This window comes from Symsagittifera roscoffensis, chromosome 4 (assembly GCF_963678635.1).
Source record: "Symsagittifera roscoffensis chromosome 4, txSymRosc1.1, whole genome shotgun sequence".
NCBI lineage: Eukaryota > Metazoa > Xenacoelomorpha > Acoela > Convolutidae > Symsagittifera > Symsagittifera roscoffensis.
In genome coordinates, this window is record NC_087065.1 from 1090768 (window position 1) to 1118049 (window position 27282).

Below are 27282 nucleotides of genomic sequence, written 5' to 3' on the forward strand. Positions count from 1 at the left end.
TCTAACTCCACATTACATTACCGGCTCTTCATCTGATTTATAATGTCTAGCAAATTTTTTTTGATAAAGACATTCTGCAGAGATAAAGTTTGGCAATGAGCAAAGAGCAAAGAGAGTTTCTTGTTTACTTGAATTATTTGCTACTTTTAAAAAAAAATTTTTTAACTATAACTAAAAAAAAAATTAAAAACTGGCTCAAGATTTTTAATACTGATACTAGGAAATGGTTGCTTTCTTTCAAAAATAGCAATTTGCATTTTAAAAATTTAATCGTTTTTTTTTTGCTGTTTTCTATCCAGTTTTTAATTTTCTGCACGTCTCTATTCATTTCTAAGCCTGTTAAAAACGAGAATGAATCACTTGTTTTGCTTGCTCAAGTTAACTGTTACTTATTACTATTACTATTCTTCAAACTTATTAAATAGTAAACAAAATTGATTATGCATAACAGCAAAAATGTTTCCTCCAAATACTTGTTCGATAAAGTATACTGTTAAACTGCTGCTCGAGTTATTGAATTTAAGATATTTGTCGATGAATCTTCGATATATGTCTTAGATATTTGTCGAATTTTCTGAGGTCTAGTTCTTTTGTTGTTTCACTTGAATATCTAATTCGTCAAAAAAAAATTTATTCCTCGAAATAAGGAACAATTTCGGACTTACCTTTATCCGACTCTTTTTATGATTTCATTCTCGGCTTGTCAAATTGATTTGTCGACTTCAAGATTGTCTTTCAAAAATCACAATCAGGGAAATAATCAAGATATTCTGAAATAAACTTTTTTTTTGACATTTGAATCTTTAGAAGATCAGACAGTACTCATCATAAGTTTTATTGTTCATCAATACTAAGTGTTTCAACAATCAGAATTTGTTTTGTTTAAGAATTTGTTTTGTAAAATTTCCGAGACTGTTCTTGATTTGTTTGCTTAACTTTTGTTTTGGACAAACATTTTTATGTAGAGAAATATCAAAAAAAATCCAACGAAGGGGAAGCAACTGATTATTGGATTTCGCACCTAATTTTGAAAATTTCGCTATAAAGATTAACACTGTAAGTAAGAACTTGCCAATTTTGCAAGCTGTTTTTACGGCAGTTGAAGGTGGCTTAGAATTTTGTCCGCTTCTCTGCCGGTTGACCCGCTTTCTCATTCTCAGCAATGGGAAGCAAAAATCTACCCAATTTTTTGCTCGGAGCATGAATATGGAACAAACAACTAGGCTTTGTTTTTTTTCAATCCTCTAAAATGTGGAAACTGGATCACAAAAAAATTTTGTCCTCCAGTGCAAAACTTTGAGATTAAAACTGACAAATCAGAAATTCAAACAATTAGCATGCTTTGCAATTCAAATAACTTCAAATTGATTTTCTGAGTACTCCCAACCACTATAAGGACCCTACTTTGACCAATTTTCCTGCGCCGCAGGCGAATTATTTAAAAAAGGCCAAAAAAGACATTTTAAGGCACTGTTTGGAAAATTTCGACCAAAAAATTGCGTTTTTTCGGCGCGCGCTCCCCCCTCAAAATTAGTATATTGGCGCCAAAGGCGCCTTTAGAAAAATTTTAAGGTCAGTCAGCCAAAAATGACTATCTGAAAATAGTACAAAGGGGGGACCCTTTGGGTCGGCAGGGGGTCGAATCCCTAAGGAAAAGACGTCCATACCCCACCCCCCCCCCCTAAATCCGCTACTGGTGTACGTAACTAGGTCACTGAAGATGGAAGGCAAGAAAAGAGCTAAGAAACTAAAACCAAATAAATACTGTCCAACACAATTGACAGGGCACTGAAAGATGAAGCAGTTAGCCTATACTTACCCCTTATGTTTATATTAGGTGACTTTTCGAAAAAATGCCTTTAAAAAAGTTCGCTTAGCCTTTGAAAATCTTTCGTTACTTTTGAAAGTTCAAAACCATTTAGAAACTTATAATGTCAAAATGTCAAATTCTCAAAACAAACTAATAAACAAATGATGAATGCCACTCAACAGACAATCGTGGAAGCAAGACAAAAAATGGTTTTCAAGCACTTTTTCATTTGTAGATGCACAAGCACACCTAATGAACAACTTTGAAACTTGACAGGAACAATTTTTCATATAAAACATGACTAGAACGGCTCGTCTCAATCTTTCTGAAGCATCCACTGGTCACAAAAAATTGACTAAATTAGAAAAATTAAGATTCTAGAAAGTTTCCAACTACGTGAATGAACTCATCGTCACCAACGAAAGTACAATGAATTCAGTGAAACAATTTAAACTGAATTTGTATTGTTTTGTTGCAGGTTGTGACGCAAAATTTCATTCACTGGCATCACTCGTTTGAAAAGTATACTGAAATAATCTGAATCAAAAATTATCAGCCGCGTAGTATTTTTTGATACGTTGAAAATACCTAGTTGAAGATCGAAAAAGAAAGCTGTATACCGATCTGTCTGAAGGCTTGGACTTATGATTGATCAAAATGTTTTTTTTTAAAGAAAAGAATTGAACAATAAGCATTGAGCAATATTTTTAACAGATCTATACAAAGATAGACTACCAAACAACTCGTCGAACAAAACTGTCGAACAAATCAACTCAGCTTCACGCAGCGACATAGAATCACACGTTACGAAACAAAACAAGACTGCTCGTATCAGGGCGAATCTCTCAATGTTCCGACTGCCTTTTAAGGTTTATGGAGCAGTAATAACATAAAAAAGTTAAATGAAATAAAATAAAATGAAAATTTTTTTCTCTTAAATTTGAAATTTTTTATGAAAATCATCCCGCCACACGCCATATAAAGTACAAAAAGATAGATTTCGTTCCTTGTAACAAATCAATTATGGCAAATAAGCTTCGTTCAACCAATTTAGAACGATTTCTAAGACGGATTAAATCTCCACTTACGCGTTAATAGCGCGAATTATATCGCGCGTTAATTGTCCCAAATTGGTCAAAATGGCCAAAATGGCAATCTTTAAACCCTCATTACTTTACGAAACATGATCACAGGTGAAATATTTTTTCAAATTTAAGCTCAAAACAACAATAGCTTTTGAATGATATTAAAAAAATCCGTCAAAAATGGCTAGTTAAAAAGTCGAAATTTGTCTGAAGAAAAAAAACCCACCCCCAGCACAAATATTCCGATAATTTCGTATCAAAAATCGGAACAATCAATTACTTTACGAGTTCCATTCCAAAATGTAGCATTATATGAGAAAATGATGTTAGTCGTAGTGCTCTAAAACACAGTACCAGTGAAGTAAAAAGAAAAACATTTTTTCAAATGTTCTTTTCCTTAAAAGACGTGACCGCTCAAGTATTTTACCTTGTAAGAAAACCATTTTCATTTCGTTTTCTTAATTTCCTCGTATATTCATCAGTATTACCGTCTAAACCCGAAATAAATGTTTGATCATAAGAAAACAAACATGAACACTATAAACCAAATCTCGATTGCAAATAAAAACAAGACTGCTCGTATCAGGGCAAAGCCCTGAAATTTCCGACTGCTTTTTACCGTTTATGGAGCAGTAGTAACATAAACAACATAAAAAATTTAATGAAATAAAATAAATGAAAAACTTTTTTCTAAAATTTGAAAATTTTTCGATGAAAATTATCCCCCCACACGCCATTTAAAGTACAAAACAATAGATTTCGCTCCTTGTAACAAATAAATTATGGCAAATGAGCTTCTTTCAACCAATTTGGAACGATTTCTATGACGGATTAAATCTCCGCTTACGCGTTAATCGCGCGAATTATATCGCGTGTTAATTGTAAATTGGTCAAAATGGCAAAAATGGCAATCTTTAAACCCTCATAACTTTACGAAAAATGATCACAGGTAAAATATCTTTTCAAATTTAAGCTCAGGACAACAATAGCTTTCGACTGATATAAGAAAATTCCATCAAAAATGGCTAGTTAAGAAGTCGAAATTTGTCTGGAGAAAAAAACCCACCCGAGCCCAATTATTCCGTTACTTTCGTATCGCAAGTCGGAACAACAACGAAATAAAACAAATACTTTCACAAGACTTGAAGAGAGTTCAATCACAAAAGACTTTGAAGTATGACTCAAGGTGTATCTGCAATCTACGCGCCAACTGCAGAAAATTGTTTCTTTATACTGAGCAAGAAAGTGTCTCTACAGTGTGTATAGCAGTCTAAGCATGTACCAACTGGTATGGGTCTATCTTTAGACCAAAGAAACTGCAGAACTTCAGATGCTATGACAAAAACTTTTGATTTAAGGGTTCAGTTTTTGAGGTTGTGTCGAGATTACGTTTTTTATTGGAAATTTAGTTTTTTTAACTGTTAACTAATAGATAAAAACTAATCAGAAATCTTCAAAAGTATCATACGCGTCATTCATTCAAAAACTTAACCAAATATTAGTGGCGTTCCATATTATAAAGAGAGACGGGCAAATGAAAAGCGAGATGGGGTTAAAGATAAAGAGCTGACATTTTCTTGGATTGGGGACAAGCAGTGGGTATGAGGATAAGCGTGCTGAGGACTGTCAGCATGGACCCACAAATAATAATCATAGCCGGCTCGAATGATGACCTATGAATCAGAGAGCTGATGACTCGCCGCACGGATGGATCAGTTCCCAGTAATGTGGTCATGGAAGAGGCAAATATAACGCTACTTTCGGCCATGACCGAGGTGGAGACATCAGTGCAGCAACGTTTCACCGAAAATGTAGTGAAGATTATTTTTGTGCTGCAGCCTGAACCATTGCAGTTTGTGTACACGATGGTTACCAGGCTAGCGGAGGGACAATTCAACGTTTAAATTAAATTTTCTTGGCTAAAACCTGAATTGATGAATCCAACTATTGAAAAACTAGCAATAAATAAAAAAAAAATTAAAAAATCTCTCAGGCTAAACTTCGAAAAATTAGATCTTTTTTTCACATATTAGCAAGATTTTCATAAACGGACAATGCAAAAAACGGTTGATACATTTAAAATTTTAACGCCTTCTCAAATTTTTTAGAGGTAAGCTTCTAAAACTCGAAGTTACACTTTTCCTACAGTTTGCTGTGTTGTTAAATTTTTCTTGTTCTCAGTTGTATATTTTTTTGGTTCTTAGATGAATTTTTCTCTAATTTTCCCGGGTTGACCTCCATAGACCGAAAATGCTAATCATACAATTTCAAACACTTAGTCTATGGAAAAATGCTAGTCATACAAATTTCGTACATTTTTGCAAAATGAGTTTAATCGAATTTCAAAGGTATTTTATAGTTGTTTTGGTATCGAAATTGGTATCTCTTCATAAAAAAACAGGAAAAAAATGGTATGAAAAAAATGCTAACCATACAATTTCTATTTATGAAAATTGTATGACTAGCATTTTTTTGATGGCGACGACAAAAATTTTTCGAAGTATTTTTGAAATTGTCCCCAAAAATTTTTTGTTTTTTTTTCAACCGCAAATTGATTTTCGTATTCAAACAAACATTTTTTGAAAAAAAAATTTTGCATGCAAAATTTAATTTTTTGTATGTATAACGTAGTCCTGGATATACTAATATTGGATTTTTTTCCTTTTCTCTTCATAACTTTTTTCAAAAACGCTTAAAACTCCTCTTTCTTTTGTATGACATGTTTTTGTATGCCTTGATCAATGTCTGGTAGTTTAAAAATTCAAATTTTAGAAATAATCATCTTTGAAAATTATTGCCAAAATTTAAAAGTTAATTGCTTTCGTTATATTATTTGTCTGAAACGGAAGTAACACATATCAGGCTGTTTCCAATGCATTTTTAATACGAGACGGCCTAACCGTTGGTTACTACGTTTGAGTAATCAAGGTTTATGTCATTTGTGTTCGGTTACGAACACAACAAAAAAATTTTGAGAAATTAAAATGTAAAAAGTCAATATTTTTGGTTTATGGAAAAATCCTAGTCATACAATTTCCATATATGAGAAAATACAAATCATAGACCTTTCAGGCAATTTTCTGTACGTGTGGAATTGTATGGAAAGTGTATGACTAGCATTTTTCCATATATGAAAATTGTATTACTAGTATTTTTGGTCATCCCGGGTTATCAATAAAAACTGAAATGGTCCTCACTCTAATTGCCAGTTTTCTCCAAAACAACCTGGAACAGGTAAGCAATCCGGGGTAAAACTTCTACCCAAGATATTGGCTAGTCTTATCTCTCACTAAACCCGATCTTACTGAAGCCACAGAAAAATCTTCTCTCACAGGTACCTTAATCAGGAAAACGCCCGTTGATGGTGTGAAACGACATCATTATTAAAACTATCAACAGCCACCTTCACAGTGCAATCACAGAGTGGGCACTACAGAGAAACTGACAGAAATCCTAAAGACATGGACAAATATCAGTGCAATCATTTTATGTCAGAGAAACGGTACCCTAGATATCGGGACCCAGCTACCCATTACTAAGCTTAATACCCATTACTAGGCTTCTGATTTCAAAGGGGAAAGAAGTGCGGAGCTTGAGCTGATAAACGAGCTGGATAGTTCAATTTTGGAGGAATCACAGTCAGGCAAAATATACGGAGAAAGTTCGCAAGATCAAAATTGCACCGATACAATTGACTACACTTATAGTGCTAAACTGGGACCTTGTGTTCCTTATTCAAACTATTTTTCCAAAGAACCCAAAAAACGAAATGGTTCTCATAGGGTAGGAAAATGACTAGGCAGCCATCAATTACGAATCACTTGCATTAGAATAGCTGCACATTAAGAAAAAGGGGCCACAATTTAATACGCGCGCAAGTTTTGAAAACATGGAGCGGACCCAGCTGACGTTGAAATCTTTGTTCTGGAATCGAAAACTTCAAAAAAACAAGTTTTTGAAATATTTCACATTTCAGTGAAGAACTAAAAAATCAAAATTAAAAAAATTGAAAACTTAAAAAGGTAAAAAAAGTTAAATTTAATAAATGGTTGGCTAATAATCGTTGCATTAAATTTCGAATGAATGACGTGTATAACCTTTTTAATGATATTTTTAATTTCTATCTGATGTTTTTGTTCTTATTCGTTGAACTATTCAAAAAAATGCACAAAACTTGCTGGAAAGCTCGTTGGATTTACATTTTCAACGCAATCTCAAACTATTAAGATACAAAACTAATGTTTTAACCTTTGAAGAATGTGATTTAGGCAGAGGAAGTATTTAGATTGTTTAATATGGTGCGTTTGCTTACTTTACAGGGTCACAAAAACTTAACTGTTAATTGACTATTTAAGTCAATATCAAAACATCCAGCTTTTGCAATTCTAAAAAATAAGTTGAAATTATAAGTTTGATAGAGCAACCCTTGTAATTGTAAATATAAGGCGCATTCCGCTCAGTAATTCTGCTCAAATGATGCTCGATGATTCTCATTTAGCCTCTGAATGCAAATTAGCACAGAAATAAACGTTACAAAGTAGCGAAAAAACAAAGAAACTGATCAACAACCCAAATTAGTTCCATAAAATAAATGATATGAAATAGAGGAGCATTTTTCAAAAAAAATTGATTTTGCTTTTTTTTGGTTAAACTTCAACAACTAATTTTTTATTTTTTTTTCTTTGTTGACAATGTTCAATCAAAAATTTTGGTTGTTTTTCGCGGCGATTTTTATTTTTCGAACAAAAAGCTTTCAAAAGACAAAACCGTGATATGGTACTTCAAATCTCCATCAAATAACAATTGCAGCCCAAAGTTTTTTAAAAATAAAAAAACAGCGGCCATCAATTCCACTAACTCATGCCGCCATTTTTGCCGCATTACTCTCGGGAAGTAAGGATGAAAAAGTTAACGCAGGTCTTGTAGAAACAATTTAATTAGTCTTTGAAAATTTTCACAATTCAACCAATCAGCAGTTTCTCAGTACAAACTGTTGTCATTCGAAAGCGCATGCAGGTTAAAAACTTTCCTCACGACATGGGGACTTACAAATCAAAGAATTCTGAACGTGACTCCTAAATATCAGAAGTGTGACCCTCGTACATATGTGATGTTTAGATATGACATACAATGGGCGATGAACAAAAAGATGTTTTTTTTATATATACCAGTTGATTGGCCCCAAAATTGAGAAGCTAATTTAAAGTGCTTCTCAACCAAAATAAAGTCAGCGTGGGTTGAAGAAAAAAAACTTAATTTTGTTGTTTCCAGAAAGAATAAACTGGTCTTTAATTTGTTAGAACTCAATCAGAATGATTTTTTTTCGAGTTTCTTGAACAATTGACTTTGAATATTCATAATCTTGTTTCGAAATTATTTTGAAGAGTGATTACAACGTGAAAGTTTTAACGAATTGGAGATCAAACCTGTGGAATTTAATTTCGTTTCATATGGCTTAATCGAAGTTTTGTCCAAATGATGCAACACGAATCAGTGATTTGGCAAAGTGAAACAAACGGAATTAAAATTTGCTATGATACACCCAATCAAACAGATTTTTTTATTTACGTATTCTGGCAAACATTTAAAAAAAAGAAAAAGCAGTCCAAAAATATTTTAATTCAAAATAATAATAACAAAAATCGGTTTTTTTGCTCCATCCGTTCTTCCTTGGTTTCCTAATTAGACCCAAAAAACTTTGAAAAATGATGTTTTGTGTGATGTTAAATTTATGTTCTTATGCTCTTGCGCACCTTCCAACCAGCCAAAAAAAAATTGAAAGATTCAACACAAAAGAAGAGCGAAATAAGAATTGGTTCAGTCAGAGCGCGAAAAAAAATTGAAAAAAAACATTAAGAACTGAATTTAGATAAAGTAAATCAAAATTCAAAAAAACGTTGGCAAAAACTAATTTTTGCAGTGATTGAATTGGCAAAGTGTGTAATACTCGCCCGGAAATACATACCGACGGAAATTAAAGCTAGGCCCTAAAACGACTGGCTAGCATTTAAACACAGCTTCACATGCTTCTAACCGTCTCTACCAAAGCCAGTTCAATGTGTGGTCCATTAACATTGGGTCGACAAAGTCGTTACTCTTTAAGGTTATCGGCCAGATCGCGCAAACTAACTTAGTTACTTGTAAAAATAGTGAGTTCATGGCTAGGTCTCAGTTTCCCTAGACCACGATGTCACTTCTAAAACAGGGCTACCACTTATTATCATAGTACTATTGCTTGTGTTCAGTAGATAAAAATCATCATATCCATCGGAGATGGATCAACCCTTTCCCTCAACTCCTAGCTTCTCATTGTCTGAAAACGAAATTGAGGTTATTCAATTTATTTCAGGACATTTCAGGAAGCTAAGACTTGTTGTAAAATGAAATTCAGGTCTCTTTCCAAGACCCTTCCGGATTCTTGAATCCGGAAAAAGATTTTTCTTGTTGTTGATCAGGAAGGGTAGCAAAACCCTCCTAATACCCTTCCGAATTCTCGGGAACTACTCCGTAACGATTGTAGCTGCACAGTCGTTAAAATTCGGAATTCTCTTCTGCTAATGTCTCCGACAGTTAATCTTTATCTGCTGTTAGTTTTTCTCCGCGAAAATTGTGGTTCTTATTCCGACCGCCGAAAGTCGATTTTCTAATTTTCGCGCTTTTTCAGCATTGGTGAAAATAAAAATGGTCAGTTGTGTTTACAAACGAATTTTTAAATTTTCACATGTCAATTAAAACCGACTTCTCCCAATTCGTTTATTCTGTCACACAAGACCGTTAACTCTCCGAAACAGCCAATTCTCCCACTCAACTGATACAGATAAAATTTCGATTCTGCCATGCATTTTAGTCGCCATTCTGGTCTAATGTCGCAGTGGTTGTAAGATAAACAAAAAAAATCAGTCATTTCTCTTTTATGCTATTCTTTTCTATGAAAGGATGAATGGAGATGTATTAACCTTATTTGATTCTCCGGTTCAACTAAGTCATATATCACTGCTTTGCGTAATTGTTTTAATGAAATGATCACGAAAGAAAAAATAATTGCCAATCATTTAAACTATGTTTTTCCAATTTAGTGGAATTGTTTACCACCACTTAACCTGTCGTTTTTATTCCATGTAGGCCAGATCAAAATCGTTGCCACCACCACTCCTTTCAATTCAGACTCTTGAGATCTGAGTTAGGCCTGACGAATGCGGATGTTTTTAGTTACCAACTTTTAGTTATCAGCAGGTAACAGTGAAGCAATTACAGATAAACTGCAAGAACTAAACATCAGAAAACATCTTTGTCCTTGTAATCTGAATTGACTACAACTAGAAATGCACTGATAGGCCTTGTTTTAGAAAAGAGCGACTTTTGTTAGAGCAGCAATCTCTAGCCAGCAAGCAGATCATCCCCTGGCACAATGTGCTGAACAACAGCAAAACATCGAATCAAACCAGTAACTATACGGCCAATGAACAACGGGCGTCGCAACGGTCCAACCGACAACAAATAAAAGTCATTGTCTACTGCAGGAGAACGAGCAGTCCTGCTATCTTCAAGGATCTGCGGAAGACAGCGATTATCGTCATAAAAACAACCAGTAACCTTATCTCTACAAGCCAGAGACAGTAGCCTGCCGTCCTCAGAGAGTATCTTCATCTACACCTGTCCAGTGAAATGAAACTGAGGTCACTACGGGTGGTGCTGTCCCATCGAGACAACCTGCCCAGAGTTTTCTCGAATATACGGCACGAACCAAGAGGCCATTGCAGGGACGCCGCGAGTAGGGGCGCGGAGGGTGGAAGCGTTGGCTGTTGAACTCCAGGAGAAGGCGAACGACCAGTAAGTGGTAAGATACTGTCGGGTTTGTTTTTTCTTTGCTGAGTTCCACATGAGTTCAACTGCTCGTGGCCTGCAAAACAGAGATGACCGCAACCTTGCTGCCACCACCACTCCTCAGATTGGTCCTGAAAGTTAAACTCAACTGGAAAATTGTGTTAGACTACCTGAAAAATTTCAATAAATTTAATAGCAGTTTTCTCAGAACTAAATTTCTGAGGAAAGGTCTCGATAACGATGTTTTGCCAGACTTTCTACGGTTTTTTGTTTTTGATAACGGTGTTTTCTTGTATCAAGCGGTGCACAGCTTTCAATTAAAACTCTTGAGATCTGAGTTAGCCAGGCAAATGCGGATATTTTTGATCATCAAGTAACCTAACTAATGCAAGTGAGGTTGGAAGAAGGGGTATAGATCACAAAGGGTTGCCTTCTGTAAAATTCTACCAAAAGCTGCAAGGTTCAATGTCAACAATCTGATAATCTTACACAAGAACAAGAAAAACTGAGCCGACATCAGAACAATGTCAACAACTTGATAGACCGACTTTTGAGAACGGGATAGACCGTTAAAAAATTTGGGTGAAAGATCTGTCAGAACACTAGGCAAAATGATTTTGCCGCAGTGGGTCCTGAAAGTCTTAGGCTTTGGACCAAAACATCCGGTAAGAGAAAAGTTTAGGTAAATTCAATTTCTTGCCGATAGTGTTTTGAGCTTATTTTAAATGAAATACCCGGAGAAAACCATGCCAGGTTGAAGCAGCAGCAAAGAAATGTGATTAGAAGTTGAAACAGACACCCTCTGACGAAAAAAATGAAAAACTATAAAGGCAGTTCCGTTTGATAAGGGAATGAACTTTTGTGTAGTGAAAAAGGAAAATTATAAGAGGAAACTGAACGGTTTAATGCAGGTAAAAAAATTCGTTGAGAGGAAGAATCAGACTGACAGTGCTCTATAAACATTGAAAAAGAGAACAACAAATATTTTTTTGCCATAAAGAAGAAAGGCGAGATCAACCAGGGCGTAGACGGCTAGGCTATGTGGATTAGTAAAAATGCACAAAAAGATACATCAATTTGTCCCGTCTATTCTTTGGTCGCACAATTGTGCATCTAAATGAATTATTATTGGCAGAATTATTGGCATCTATTGAAAAAATTAAGGCGCTAACATAAAAACAAACCCTCAAGGGATATCTTGAGGAAAACAGAAGTAGCTCACCATGGGTAAATTTTGACAGATCATTGTCAAAATCATTGGTCAGACAAAATAGTGCTTGAAAATTTTGACCAGATCAAACAGGAATAAAAATTTTTGAGGCTAGGGCATCAAAACAGAAAAATAAAGAATTATTTGAAGACTCACTCCACTTTTGACGGTGCAATATTGAGGTAATCCATCGCAACTGTTAGCTGCGAATGTGCGACAAATATCCGGGACACAAATAATTTTACAAAAAGAAAAATTAAAACAAGATTGTCATTTCTCAAAACCTTCCTTGGGCGTGAACTAAGATCAAAAGTGGCGTAAAAGCTTACACGTGATGAATGTAACTCCACTCATGTCGACCAGGCAAGGACATTAAACCACGAGCGTTGACGGACACAGCAAAGAGGGTATCATTTTCAACAATTCCGTAAGTAAGAAGCTAGGCGGTACTGCTGAGCTGAAGTCAGAGAATACAGACCAAACAGACAACACTCATAAGCTACTAACGCTAGAGGCTTTGCATATTTGGAGAAAAATGCCAAAAATCAGCACGCGCGATTAATTCACCAACCGGGAAATTGAAGTACAAAAAACGCATTGTTGCCTTGTCAAAAATGCTGGTGAGTCTTTCCACAATTCATCATTTCTCTGTTTTGATGCCGTAGCCTTTAAAAAAATCAATCCTCATTGAACTTGTCAAAAAATTCAAGCAATACCTTGTCCAATCATTGCTCTGGATATCAAATTTCAAACTAATGTTTCCGATTCCTCTCCATTGCTCTGTCAAAGTTTACCCATGGGGTACTTCTGAAAACCTGATTAACCGTTCCTTCAAAAGCGTATCTGTGTGCTGCAAAGGGGCGCAGGCCTAAACTTAAGATTGGTACCGGTATCTGTGAGTTAAAGGAACCACCCATAGCTGACCTGTTTCCGTGAGTCCAATTTTACATTTGAATCCAAAAATGTCAAATTACCTTTTCTATCTAGTTCTTCTAGAGTAAACTGCAAGTTTGGGTTCAAGTTGTTGGTAGCGTCTAGGACTGTCCCATGATCGCCCCTCACAGTCATCCACACATCTTAGAAAAACTTAAATACCATTCTCATTCCGATCTGTTTCCTGCTGTTTTTCGCAATTCCTGCAATACCAGACTGCACTTCAAAGCTGAGTCGCTGGCGTAGAAATGCAAGGCTGCGCGACTCAGCAGAAACTCATTTCATGCGGAGCCCAATCGTGCGCAAGAAACTATAACTGCTTTTCCCAATTCCGCCAAGCGTCTCGATTGCAACGGGCTCGAGAACCGTGTGCTGAGGAAGGGCAGAGTATTGGCCACACTTGCGGTGCTCAGTTTCAGTGGCAATTGCAGGTTCATAACAGGTGGCCAGGCGTGGGTTGCTAATGGCGAGTCTGTGTGTGCATGTGAAGTCCCATGCTACAACACAACCTCGGCACGATGGGAGCAGCGGCACGCCATCGGGGCGTTTTCTGTATCATTTTATTGCAGGTCTAGTGGCGAGCGTGTCTGCTCCTCATGTTGGGGCAGGTGAGTGCCTGGTTACAGGGGCGCCCAACTGCAGACAGGCTGAGATCCGGAAGCAGTCATCAGACATCTCAAGACCCAAGTTTGATGAGGCAGTGCATTCTGCCAGTCACCTGAACCAGTGCATCTGACGCCTTGTACCTTGCCAACTCAGTGTCGCTGGTTCGTTGGAGAAGCCGCATTTTAGTATGGCGATGGATCGGTTCAATCCATGACTTCTGTTTGGAGGTCTGCGTGTCTGGTGGCGTGGCATGCGATCGCTCGAACCATGTTGCTATTGCCGTATCAATCGGGAGCTCATATGCATGGTCATTAAGGAGTCGACCGACCATCAGGCTGTTGGCCTTTTCTGAGGATAGATAGGCAGAGCTGGAGAGGTCAATCATGTTTTGTAAACCAGAGCCACCCATCTTGACTGGCAGAGATATTTGCGCCCATGATATCTCATCCATGGCTACATTCAGAATGTGCTTCTCTGAGGTTGTCAATTTCGAGTCAATCTGTGAAATAACATCTGGTGCAGAGAAAGTAGGGGCGGTACATAAGATGTACATCAATTGGAGTGCCTAGAAACTGTTTTAACGCAGGAAAAAGGCCGTTTGCCGCGAGAGCAAGTCTAGTATTTTGCAGAGATGCTTCACCATATTGCCTTTTTCTGTCAAAACAGATGGTAATGCAGACGAGCCAAGGGCGGATCCTAACAGTGTTGCAACTTCACCAGCCATAAGTTTGACTCAAGGGCACTCATTTGAGAACCGCTTTGAGAACCATTTCCCAAAGTCCGCCCAAAGACACGTCGTCCAGATAAGCTTGTTTGAATGTGGCTTGCAATCTCTCAAAGATATCTTGGATGCACAACGAGAAGCTGATGGATGAGATTGGTTGTCCTTGCTGGAATTCCTCATCAGAGCACAAAAGGTGGTCAATGTATCACAGCAAAGTTGAACTCTTGTAGCATGTTTGATAAAACTTGTATGCTCCTGGAGCCTTCTCGGAAATAACTTCAGCTGCCGTGTCGCGTCTGATCATATTGAACGCGTTTCGGAAGTCCATCTGCAATAATGCAGTGTTATTGCGTGCGTCGGCCAATAAGGCCCTAGCGGCGTAAACGGCTGCTTCAAATCCGCTGCGCCTTCCGGTCCATAATTGAATAGGTTCAAAATGAGACAAGAATCGAGGTGTTTCGTTTTTCGAGACACACTTCCCGGTAAGTCGTGGCAGCGTGTTTCTGACCGCAATGGGACGTATGCCGGCATCTGGCTTTGGAAGCGATAAGAGTTTGGCGCCAGCTGACACGGGTAATTTACCAGTCGCCTACTTAAAGTCACATATGAGGTTAAAAAAAAATGCCCTATAACCATTGGCTCAAGAGTCAGGGACACTATCTCATGTGTTTTTCTATCTCAAGCGGTCGGAGCCAATTCGGTTCACTTGCGACATGAGACCACAAACCGTGTTACAGCTTGAAGGCTACTACCAAATTACCCCCCGCACCCCACTCTAGAAAATAAGAACATCCCCATGCTCAGTTCTCAAAATACCTACAACACGCGAACGCCATTAAAAACAGGGTTGGAACCTTACTTATACCGTTACTTTTTATTAGACAGTGGACCTTTGATCCATTTCAGATGGATCAACCTAAAACTCTCCCTAACTCATCATTATAATGTAAAACACACTCAAGAAATTTAAATTGGATATTTACATACCGACACGACCTCTAGAATTGATTAACTAAATTATAAAGTAAGTCTAGAATTAATCCGGTAAACAAGTTTAAGTCAAGAAGCTTGAAATGAACAAGTTTTATTTCAAGACACAAGTTTTCTATTTGGACTATTGGGCAACTTCAGCTGTCCAACTTTCCGCTCTGTTCCACTCGATCATCTCTATTTGTTCCCGTCACTATTTGTTTCCGCCACTCTCGGTCCGTTTCCAAGAATAGGACAGCTCTACTCTCGTTCGATTTATATGGCAAAACGGCGAATAGCAATTTCACGTTCCTATTTTTTGGACTACTTTCCCGCGATTGCAGTTCAATTCTTCTGATTTTATTTTCTCGTATTTTCAGTTAGCGCGAGAAACTTGAGCATGACAGGTTCAATTCGAATCTTTGAAAAATTGCATTTCACCCCAAAAACAAGACTAAACAAGGTCAAACTCCCAAACCAAGGTTCAAACTTCGAAATCTTTGGTTAGACGGAACATATGACAATGCGCTTAAACGGTGGTTTGAACTTGGAAAAATTGAAATACCTCCGGAAAACGAAATCTAAACAAATTGGACGGAGGCAATTTTTAACAGCGAAACTGCAGACTTGATTTTACGACTCAAACCAACGCACGTAAAAAGATTCAACACGTTCCAAGATAGATTTGGCTCCCAATGGTTGAACGTCATCCCGTGCAAAAATTTAAGGTTAAAACAGTCGAACCAACAACCCAGAATTGCAATAGGACTTCTATTAGGCTCAAGGTTCAAACTCAAGGTTCAAACTTCGAAATCTTTGGTTTGGAGCATGTGGATGGAACCTACGATGATGCGCTTAAACGGTGGTTTGAACTTGAAAAAATTGAAATGGCTCAGAAAATGAAATCCAAAAAAATTGAACGGAGCCAATTTTTGACAGCGAAATTGCAGACTTGATTTTACGACTCGAAACAATGGACGTAAAAAGAAAAACGGAATACACCTAGTCATGGTGTGAAACGACATCATTATTAAAACTATCAACAGCCACCTTCACAGTGCAATTACAGAGTGGGCACTACAGAGAAACTGACAGAAATCCCAAAGACACGGAAAAATATCAGTGCAATCATATTATGTCAGAGAAACGGAGCCCTAGATATTGGGACCCAGCTACCCATTACTAAGCTTAATACCCATTACTAGGCTTCTAATTTCAAAAGAGAAAAAAAGAGCGGAGCTTGAGCTGGTAAACGAGCTGGATAGTTCAACTTTGGAGGAATCACAGTCAGACAAAATATGCGGAGAAAGTTCGCAAGATCAAAATTGCACCGATATAATTGACCACACTTATAGTGCTAAACTGGAACCTTGTGTTCCTTCTTCAAACTAATTTTCCAAAGTATTCAAAAAAACGAAATGGTTCTCAAAGGGTAGGAAAATGACTAGGCAGCCATCAATTACGAATCACTTGCATTAGAATAGCTGCACATTAAGAAAAAGGGGCCACAATTTAATACGCGCACAAGTTTTGAAAACATGGAGCTGACCCAGCTGACATTGAATTCTTAGTTCTGGAATCAAAAACTTCAAAATAAAATTTTTTTGAAATATTTCACATATCAGTAAAGAACCAGAAAAATAAAAATAAAAAAACTGAAAACTTAAAAAGGTAGAAAAAGGCTAAATTTAATAAATGGTTGGCTAAAAAAATGTTGCATTTTATTTCGAATGAATGACTTTTTAAGGATATTTTTAACTTATATCTGATGTTTTTGTTCTTATTCGTTGAACTGTTCAAAAAAAATGCACAAAACTTGCTGGAAAGCTCGTTGGATTTAAATTTTCAACGCAATCTCAAACTATTCAGATACAAAATTAAAGTTTTAGCCTTTGAAGAATGTGATTTAGGCAGAGGAAGTATTTAGATTGTTTAATATGGTGCGTTTGGTTACTTTACAGGGTCACAAAAACTTAACTGTTAATTGACTATTTAAGTCAATATCAAAACATCCAGCTTTTGCAATTCTAAAAAATAAGTTGAAATCATAAGTTTGATAGAGCAACCCTTTTAATTGTAAATATAAGGCACGTTCCGCTCAGTAATTCTGCTCTAATGATGCTCGATGCTTCTCATTTAGCCTCTGAATGCAAATTAGCACAGAAATCAACGTTACAAAGTTGCGAAAAAACAAAGAAACTGATCAACAACCCAAATTAGTTCCATAAAATAAATGATATGAAATAGAGGAACATTTTTCAAAAAAAATTGATTCTGTTTTTTTTTTGGTTAAACTTAAACAACTAATTTTTTATTTCTTTTTCTTTGTTGACAATGTTCAATAAAAAATTTTGGTTGTTTTTTGCGGCGATTTTTATTTCTCGAACAAAAAGTTTTCAAAAGACAAAACCGTGATATGGTACTTCAAATCTCCATCAAATAACAATTGCAGCCCAAAGTTTTTTAAAAATAAAAAAACAGCGGCCATCAATTCCACTAACTCATGCCGCCTTTTTTGCCGCATTACTCTCGGGAAGTAAGGAAGAAAAAGTTAACGCAGGTCTTGTAGAAACAATTTAATTAGTCTTTGAAAATTTTCACATTTCAACCAATCAGCAGTTTCTCAGTACAAACTGTTGTCATTCGAAAGCGCATGCAGGTTAAAAACTTTCCTCACGACATGGGGACTTACAAATCAGAGAATTCTGAACGTGACTCCTAAATATCTGAAGTGTGACCCTCGTACACATGTGATGTTTAGATATGACATACAATGGGCGATGAACAAAAAGATGTTTTTTTTATATATACCAGTTGAATTGGCCCCAAAATTGAGAAGCTAATTTAAAGTGCTTCTCAACCAAAATAAAGTCAGCGTGGGTTGAAGAAAAAAAACCTAATTTTGTTGTTTCCAGAAAGAATAAACTGGTCTTTAATTTGTTAGAACTCAATCAGAATGATTTTTTTTCGAGTTTCTTGAACAATTTACTTTGAATATTCATAATCTTGTTTCGAAATTATTTTGAAGAGTGATTACAACGTGAAAGTTTTAACGAATTGGAGATCAAACCTGTGGAATTTAATTTCGTTTCATATGGCTTAATCGAAGTTTTGTCCAAATGATGCAACACGAATCAGTGATTTAGCAAAGTGAAACAAACGGAATTAAAATTTGCTATGATACACCCAATCAAACAGATTTTTTTATTTACGTATTCTGGCAAACATTTAAAAAAAAGAAAAAGCAGTCCAAAAATATTTTAATTCAAAATAATAATAACAAAAATCGTTTTTTTGCTCCATCCGTTCTTCCTTGGTTTCCTAATTAGACCCAAAAAACTTTGAAAAATGATGTTTTGTGTGATGTTAAATTTATGTTCTTATGCTCTTGCGCAACTTCCAACCAGCCAAAAAAAAATTGAAAGATTCAACACAAAAGAAGAGCGAAATAAGAATTGGTTCAGTCAGAGCGCGATAAAAAATTGAAAAACAACAAGAACTGAATTTAGATAAAGTAACTCAAAATTCAAAAAAACGTTGGCAAAAACTAATTTTTGCAGTGATTGATTTGGCAAAGTGTGTAATACTCGCCCGGAAATACATACCGACGGAAATTAAAGCTAGGCCCTAAAACGACTGGCTAGCATTTAAACACAGCTTCACATGCTTCTAACCGTCTCTACCAAAGCCAGTTCAATGTGTGGTCCATTAACATTGGGTCGACAAAGTCGTTACTCTTTAAGGTTATCGGCCAGATCGCGCAAACTAACTTAGTTACTTGTAAAAATAGTGAGTTCATGGCTAGGTCTCAGTTTCCCTAGACCACGATGTCACTTCTAAAACAGGGCTACCACTTATTATCATAGTACTATTGCTTGTGTTCAGTAGATAAAAATCATCATATCCATCGGAGATGGATCAACCCTTTCCCTCAACTCCTAGCTTCTCATTGTCTGAAAACGAAATTGAGGTTATTCAATTTATTTCAGGACATTTCAGGAAGCTAAGACTTGTTGTAAAATGAAATTCAGGTCTCTTTCCAAGACCCTTCCGGATTCTTGAATCCGGAAAAAGATTTTTCTTGTTGTTGATCAGGAAGGGTAGCAAAACCCTCCTAATACCCTTCCGAATTCTCGGGAACTACTCCGTAACGATTGTAGCTGCACAGTCGTTAAAATTCGGAATTCTCTTCTGCTAATGTCTCCGACAGTTAATCTTTATCTGCTGTTAGTTTTTCTCCGCGAAAATTGTGGTTCTTATTCCGACCGCCGAAAGTCGATTTTCTAATTTTCGCGCTTTTTCAGCATTGGTGAAAATAAAAATGGTCAGTTGTGTTTACAAACGAATTTTTAAATTTTCACATGTCAATTAAAACCGACTTCTCCCAATTCGTTTATTCTGTCACACAAGACCGTTAACTCTCCGAAACAGCCAATTCTCCCACTCAACTGATACAGATAAAATTTCGATTCTGCCATGCATTTTAGTCGCCATTCTGGTCTAATGTCGCAGTGGTTGTAAGATAAACAAAAAAAATCAGTCATTTCTCTTTTATGCTATTCTTTTCTATGAAAGGATGAATGGAGATGTATTAACCTTATTTGATTCTCCGGTTCAACTAAGTCATATATCACTGCTTTGCGTAATTGTTTTAATGAAATGATCACGAAAGAAAAAATAATTGCCAATCATTTAAACTATGTTTTTCCAATTTAGTGGAATTGTTTACCACCACTTAACCTGTCGTTTTTATTCCATGTAGGCCAGATCAAAATCGTTGCCACCACCACTCCTTTCAATTCAGACTCTTGAGATCTGAGTTAGGCCTGACGAATGCGGATGTTTTTAGTTACCAACTTTTAGTTATCAGCAGGTAACAGTGAAGCAATTACAGATAAACTGCAAGAACTAAACATCAGAAAACATCTTTGTCCTTGTAATCTGAATTGACTACAACTAGAAATGCACTGATAGGCCTTGTTTTAGAAAAGAGCGACTTTTGTTAGAGCAGCAATCTCTAGCCAGCAAGCAGATCATCCCCTGGCACGATGTGCTGAACAACAGCAAAACATCGAATCAAACCAGTAACTATACGGCCAATGAACAACGGGCGTCGCAACGGTCCAACCGACAACAAATAAAAGTCATTGTCTACTGCAGGAGAACGAGCAGTCCTGCTATCTTCAAGGATCTGCGGAAGACAGCGATTATCGTCATAAAAACAACCAGTAACCTTATCTCTACAAGCCAGAGACAGTAGCCTGCCGTCCTCAGAGAGTATCTCCATCTGCACCTGTCCAGTGAAATGAAACTGAGGTCACTACGGGTGGTGCTGTCCCATCGAGACAACCTGTCCAGAGTTTTCTCGAATATACGGCACGAACCAAGACGCCATTGCAGGGAAGCCGCCGAGTAGGGGCGCGGAGGGTGGAAGCGTTGGCTGTTGAACTCCAGGAGAAGGCGAACGACCAGTAAGTGGTAAGATACTGTCGGGTTTGTTTTTTCTTTGCTGAGTTCCACATGAGTTCAACTGCTCGTGGCCTGCAAAGCAGAGATGACCGCAACCTTGCTGCCACCACCACTCCTCAGATTGGTCCTGAAATATAAACTCAACTGGAAAATTGTGTTAGACTACCTGAAAATATTCAATACATTTAATAGCAGTTTTCTCAGAACTAAATTTCTGAGGAAGGGCTCGATAACGATGTTTTGCCAGGTTTTCTACGGTTTTTTGTTTCTGATAACGGTGTTTTCTTGTATCAAGCGGTGCACAGCTTTTAATTAAAACTTGAGATCTGAGTCAGGCAAGGCAAATGCGGATTTTTTCAATCATCAAGTAACCTAAGTAATGCAAGTGAGGTTGGAAGAAGGGGTATAAATCACAAAGGGTGGCATTCTGTGAAATTCTACTAAAAGCTGCAAGGTTCAATGTCAACAATCTGATAATCTTACACAAGAACAAGAAAAACTGAGCCGACATCAGAACAATGTCAACAACTTGATAGGCCGATTTTTGAAAAATTTTGAGAAAGACGGAATAGACCGTTAAAAAATTTGGGTGAAAGGTCTGTCAGAACACTAAGCAAAATGATTTTGCCGCAGTGGGTCCTGGAAGTCTTAGGCTTTGGACCAAAACATCCGGTAAGAGACAAGTTTAGGTAATTTTATTTTCTTGCCGATAGTGTTTTGAGCTTTTTTTAAATGAAATACCCGGAAAAAACCATGTCAGGTTGAAGCAGCAGCAAAAAGATGTGATAAGAAGTTGAAACAGACACCCTCTGACAAAAAAAATTGAAAAACCATAAATTGTTTATAGGACAACGGTCTTCTGACAGTTCCGTTTGATAACGGAATGATTTTTTGTGGAGTGAAAAAGGAAAATTATAAGAGGAAACTGAACAGTTTAATGCAGGTAGAAAAAATCGTTGAGAGGAAGAATCAGACTGACAGTGTTGTCATAAACATTGAAAAAGATAACAACAAATAATTTTTGCCATAAAGAAGAAAGGCGAGATCAACCAGGGCGCAGACGGCTAGGTTATTTGGATTAGTAAAATGCACAAAAAGATACATCATTTTGTCCCGTCCATTCCTTGGTCGCACAATTGTGCATCTAATTGAATTATTGGCAAAATGCTTTGAAAAAATTAAGGCGCTAAAATAGAAACGAACCCTCAAATGGCCAGGGATATCATGAGGAAAACTCAATTGGACTCTGATGGGAGTATACTTTCTCCTGATGTAAAGAGTTTGTACACTTAAGTTTCCAACAAGGAAGCTGTTGAAATAGACAGGAGGAGATTGTAAGAGCAAACCAATCCATAGGAACTATCTCGCATAATTAAGAAAAATCTACTAAATTTGGCTGTGAAGAAGGTACACTTAAAATGCGATGGTTTTTGCTAAGTGCAAAAAGACGGTTTAGCAAAGGGAGCCTCCCAACGAATAATACTGGCCAATGTAATGCTCAAATAATACAAACCTGCACTAAAGAAAGAAAAACCAAAAGAGACGTTGCTAAATGAGCTTAACAACGGAGTCTGTCCTGGATGTCAGAAAAAAGAGATACAGGGGTAGAATGCGAAACCTGCTTGAATTGGTTCCACGTAGGTGTGGTAGCAAATTGGAATTCGATTACGCAAACCTCACTGGAACAGTTTGGTATTGCAGGATGTTCAAAAAAGGAGGAAACAGATCGGATAGAAAACGATGTTAAAGTTTTTTTAAGACATGTAGATGACATAGTAAGAACTGAGAGGGCGATCCTGGGGTATTCCTTGAGGCTGCGAATAGATTGCGTCCAAACTTGCAGTTTACTTTAGAAGAACTTGATAGTCAGGGTATTTCGGCACTTTTTTGAATTTAAATGTAAACGTTGACTCACGAAAATAGGTAAAAAATTATGGTCTCAAAAACTCACAGATACCGGTATCATTCTTAGTTTTACAGCCTGCGCATCTTCGCAGAGCAATAGAAAGTTACTGAAGTGACGTTCCATCGTTTTTTCAGAAGTAGCTCACCATGGGTAAATTTTGACAGCTCATTGGAGAAAAATCAAAAATAAGGGATTGAAAATCATAATCATTGGTCAGACAAAATAGTGCTTAAAAATTTTGACCAGATCAAACAGGAATAAAAATTTTTGAGGCTACGGCATCAAAACAGAAAAATAAAGAATTAATGGAAGACTCTCTCCACTTTTGAAGGTGCGAAAAATATCCGGGGCACAAATAATTTTACAAAAAGAAAAATTAAAACAAGATTGTCATCTCTCAAAACCTTCTTTGGACGTGAACTAAGATCCAAAGTGGCGTAAAAGCTTACACGTGTTGAATGTAACTCCACTCTTGTCGACCAGGCAAGGACATTAAGCCACGAGCGTTGATGGACACAGCAAAGAGGGTATCATTTTCAATAATGCCCTAAGTAAGAAGCTAGGCGGTACTACTGAGCTGAAGTCAGAGAATACAGACCAAACAGGCAACACTCATAAGCTACTTACGCTAGAGGCTTTGCATATTTGGAGAAAAACGCCAAAAATCAGCACGCGCGATTAATTCACCAATCGGGAAATTGAAGTACAAAAAACGCATTGTTGCATTGTCAAAAATGCGGGTGAGTCTTTCCACCATTCATCATTTCTCTGTATTGATGCTGTAGCCTTTAAAAAATTCATTCCTCATTGATCTTGTCAAAAATTTCAAGCATTACCCTGTCCAATCATTGTTCTGGATATCAAATTTCAAACTAATGTTTCCGATTTCTCTCCATTGCTCCATCAAAGTTTACCCATGGGGTACTTCTGAAAACCTGATTAACCGTTCCTTCAAAAGCGTTTTTGTGTGCTGCAATAGTGCGAAGGCCTAAACTTAAGATTGGTACCGGTATCTGTGGGTTAAAGGAACCACCCATAGCTGACCTGTTTCCGTGAGTCCAATTTTACATTTGAATCCAAAAATGTCAAATTACCTTTTCTATCTAGTTCTTCTAGAGTAAACTGCAAGTTTGGGTTCAATTTATTGGTAGCCTCTAGAACTGTCCCATGATCGCCCCTCACAGTTCTAACTAGGTTCATAACAGGTGGCCAGGCGTGGGTTGCTAATGGCGAGTCTGTGTATGCATGTGAAGTCCCATGCTACAACACAACCTCGGCACGATGGGAGCAGCGGCACGCCATCGGGGCGTTTTCTGTATCATTTTATTGCAGGTCTAGTGGCGAGCGTGTCTGCTCCTCATGTTGGGGCAGGTGAGTGCCTGGTTACAGGGGCGCCCAACTGCAGACAGGCTGAGATCCGGAATCAGTCATCAGACATCTCAAGACCCAAATTTGATGAGGCAGTGCATTCTGCCAGTCACCTGAACCAGTGCATCTGACGCCTTGTACCTTGCCAACTCAGTGTCGCTGGTTCGTTGGAGAAGCCGCATTTTAGTATGGCGATGGATCGGTTCAATCCATGACTTCTGTTTGGAGGTCTGCGTGTCTGGTGGCGTGGCATGCGATCGCTCGAACCATGTTGCTATTGCCGTATCAATCGGGAGCTCATATGCATGGTCATTAAGGAGTCGACCGACCATCAGGCTGTTGGCCTTTTCTGAGGATAGATAGGCAGAGCTGGAGAGGTCAATCATGTTTTGTAAACCAGAGCCACCCATCTTGACTGGCAGAGATATTTGCGCCCATGATATTTCATCCATGGCTACATTCAGGATGCGCTCCTCTGAGATTGTCCATTTTGAGTCAATCTGTGAAATAACATCTGGTGCAGAGAAAGTAGGGGCGGTGCATAGGTTGTACATCAGTTTGGGTGCCGAGAAACAGTTTTAACGCACGAAAAAGGCCGTTTGCCGCGGGAGTAAGTCTAGTATTTTGCAGAACTGCTTCACCATATTGCCTTTTTCTGCTTGTATGCTCCTGGAGCCTTCTCGGAAATAACTTCAGCTGCCGTATCGCGTCTGATCATTTTGAATGCGTTTCGGAAGTCCATCTGCAATAATGCAGTGTTATTGCGTGCGTCGGCCAATAAGGCCCTAGCGGCGTGAACGGCTGCTTCGCATCCGCTGCGCGTTCCGGTCCCTAATTGGATAGGTTCAAAATGAGACAAGAATCGAGGTGTTTCGTTTTTCGAGACAAACTTCCCGGCTAGTCGTCGCAGCGCGTTTCTGACCGCAATGGGACGCATGCCGACATCTGGCTTTGGAAGCGATAATAGTTTGGCGCCAGCTGAAACGGGTAGTTTAACAGTCGCTTACTTAAGTCACATATGAGGTTTAAGAAAAATATGCCCTATAACCATTGGCTCAAGAGTCAAGGACACTATCTCTTGTGTTTTTCTACCTCAAGCGGTCGGAGCCAATTCGGTTTACTTGCGACATGAGACCGCAAACCGTCTTAAAGCTTGAAGGCTACTACCAAATTACCCCCGCCCCCGCACCCCACTCTAGAAACTAAGAACTTCCCCATGCTCAGGTCTCAAAATACCTAAAACACGCGAACACCATTAAAAACAGGGTCGGAACCTTACGTATACCATTACTTTTTATTAGACAGTGGACCTTTGATCCATTTTAGATGGATCAACCTAAAATTCTCCCTAACTCATCATTATAATGTTAAACACACTGAAGAAATTTAAATTGGGTTTTTACAAACCGACACGACCTCTAGAATTGATTAACTAAATTATAGAATTAATCCAGTAATCAAGTTTAAGTCAAGAAGCTTGAAATGAACAAGTTTTATTTCAAGACACAAGTTTTCTATTTGGACTATTGGGCAACTTCAGCTGTCCACCTTTCCACCGAAGGTTCACTCTGGTCCACTCAATCATCTCTATTTGTTCCCGTCTTTATTTGTTTCCGCCACTCTCGATCCGTTTCCAAGAATAGGACAGCTCTACTCTCGTTCGATTTATATGGCGAAACGGCGAATAGCAATTTCACGTTCCTTTTTTTGGACTACTTTCCCGCGATTGTAGTTCGATTCTTCTGATCTTATTTTATCGTATTTTCAGTTATCGCGAGAAACTTGAGCATGACAGGTTCAATTCGAATCTTTGAAAAATTGCATTTCACCCCAAAATCAAGACTAAACATCGCTCAAGGTCAAACTTCCAAACAAAGGTTCAAACTTCGAAATCTTTGGTTGGATGGAACCTATGATGATGCGCTTAAACGGTGGTTTGATCTTGAAAAATTGAAATAGCTTCGGAAAATGAAATCCAAAAAAATTGGACGGAGGCAATTTTTAACAGCGAAAATGCAGACTTGATTTTACGACTCAAACCAACGCACGTAAAAAGATTCAACACGTTCCAAGATAGATTTGGCTCCCAAGGGTTGAACGTCATCCCGTGCAAAATTTTAAGGTTAAAACAGTCGAACCAACAACCCAGAATTGCAATAGGACTTCGATTAGGCTCAAGGTTCAAACTCAAGGTTCAAACTTCGAAATCTTTTGTTTGGAGCATGTGGATGGAACCTATGATGATGCGCTTAAACGGTGGTTTGAATTTGGAAAAATTGAAATGGCTCCGAAAATGAAATCCAAAAAAATTTGACGGAGCCAATTTTTGAAAGCGAAATTGCAGACTTGATTTTAGGACTCGAACCAATGGACGTAAAAAGATTCAACGCGTTCCAATATATATTTGGCTCCCAATGGTTGAACGTCATAACGTGCCAAAAAATTTAAGGTTAAAACTGTCGAACCAACAACTCAGAATTGCGATAGGAATTCGATTAGGCTCAAAAATATGCGAACGGCATAAATGCGTGTGCGGAAAAGACGTTACCGAGGATGATTGGCATGGTCTTTCTTGCCTCAAAAGTGCAGGGAGATTCTCTAGGCATTCAAACCTGAATGCCCTTATAAAGCAGAGTTAATCTTCTGCTCACATTCCGTCTGTTTTAGAACCACGACACCTCTACAGGACCGATCAGAAGCGACCAGACGGTTTGACGCTCGTTCCATGGGCTGTTGCTAAGCAGCTCTTGTGGGATGTAACGGTAGTAGACTCCTTAGCTCCTTGTAGGATTAATGCCGGGTCTGTTTGTAACCCTAGTACCGCTGCCGCTTAAGCGAAGAGCCAAAAAATGATAAGTATAAAGATCTTGTAGATGATGGATATTTTTTTCAACCGCTAGCTTTTGAGAGTCACAATTTTTTTTGCGGCCCCAGCACATAAATTTTTTTGAGCAAGCTTTGTAAGAACCTAAGCATATGCACTGAGGAACCCAGAGCAGGCAGCTATTTAAAACAGAGAATCTCCCTGGCAATACAAATTGCGAAAGCCGCTTGCGTACTCAGAACAATAATTGACAAAATAGCTTTCGACGATTTTTTTTATTTGTAACACTTGTATATTATATTTTCTCGTGTCGAGTTGCGTGTTCTTATTGAAGAAACGTAACCCGTATCGATTTTAATTGAAAAGGACTTAAACACTTGTCATCTTCTTTTATCATTATTACTTCCATGTCTAGAAAATTCCAAGGATTTTGACTGGAATACGTGATGAAGGGACTCCTGACTGTAACCTCGGTTACTATGATACTTTTGACCTTCTGAGAACTTCCAAATATGACCGACTGGCACATAGAATAAAATTTGGGAACTCCCCAG

General features: G+C 37.8%; 1 protein-coding gene across 1 annotated transcript in view; it reads left to right on the forward strand.

Moving 5' to 3' along the window:
* The first annotated feature begins 410 nt into the window (after positions 1-410).
* Positions 411-27282, forward strand: part of LOC134843544 (E3 ubiquitin-protein ligase MARCHF6-like) — a 62809-nt gene continuing 35937 nt past the window's right edge. The window contains exon 1 of the mRNA XM_063859652.1: positions 411-423. The gene's annotated coding sequence lies outside the window, so the exon portion shown is untranslated. The remainder of the gene's footprint in view (positions 424-27282) is intronic.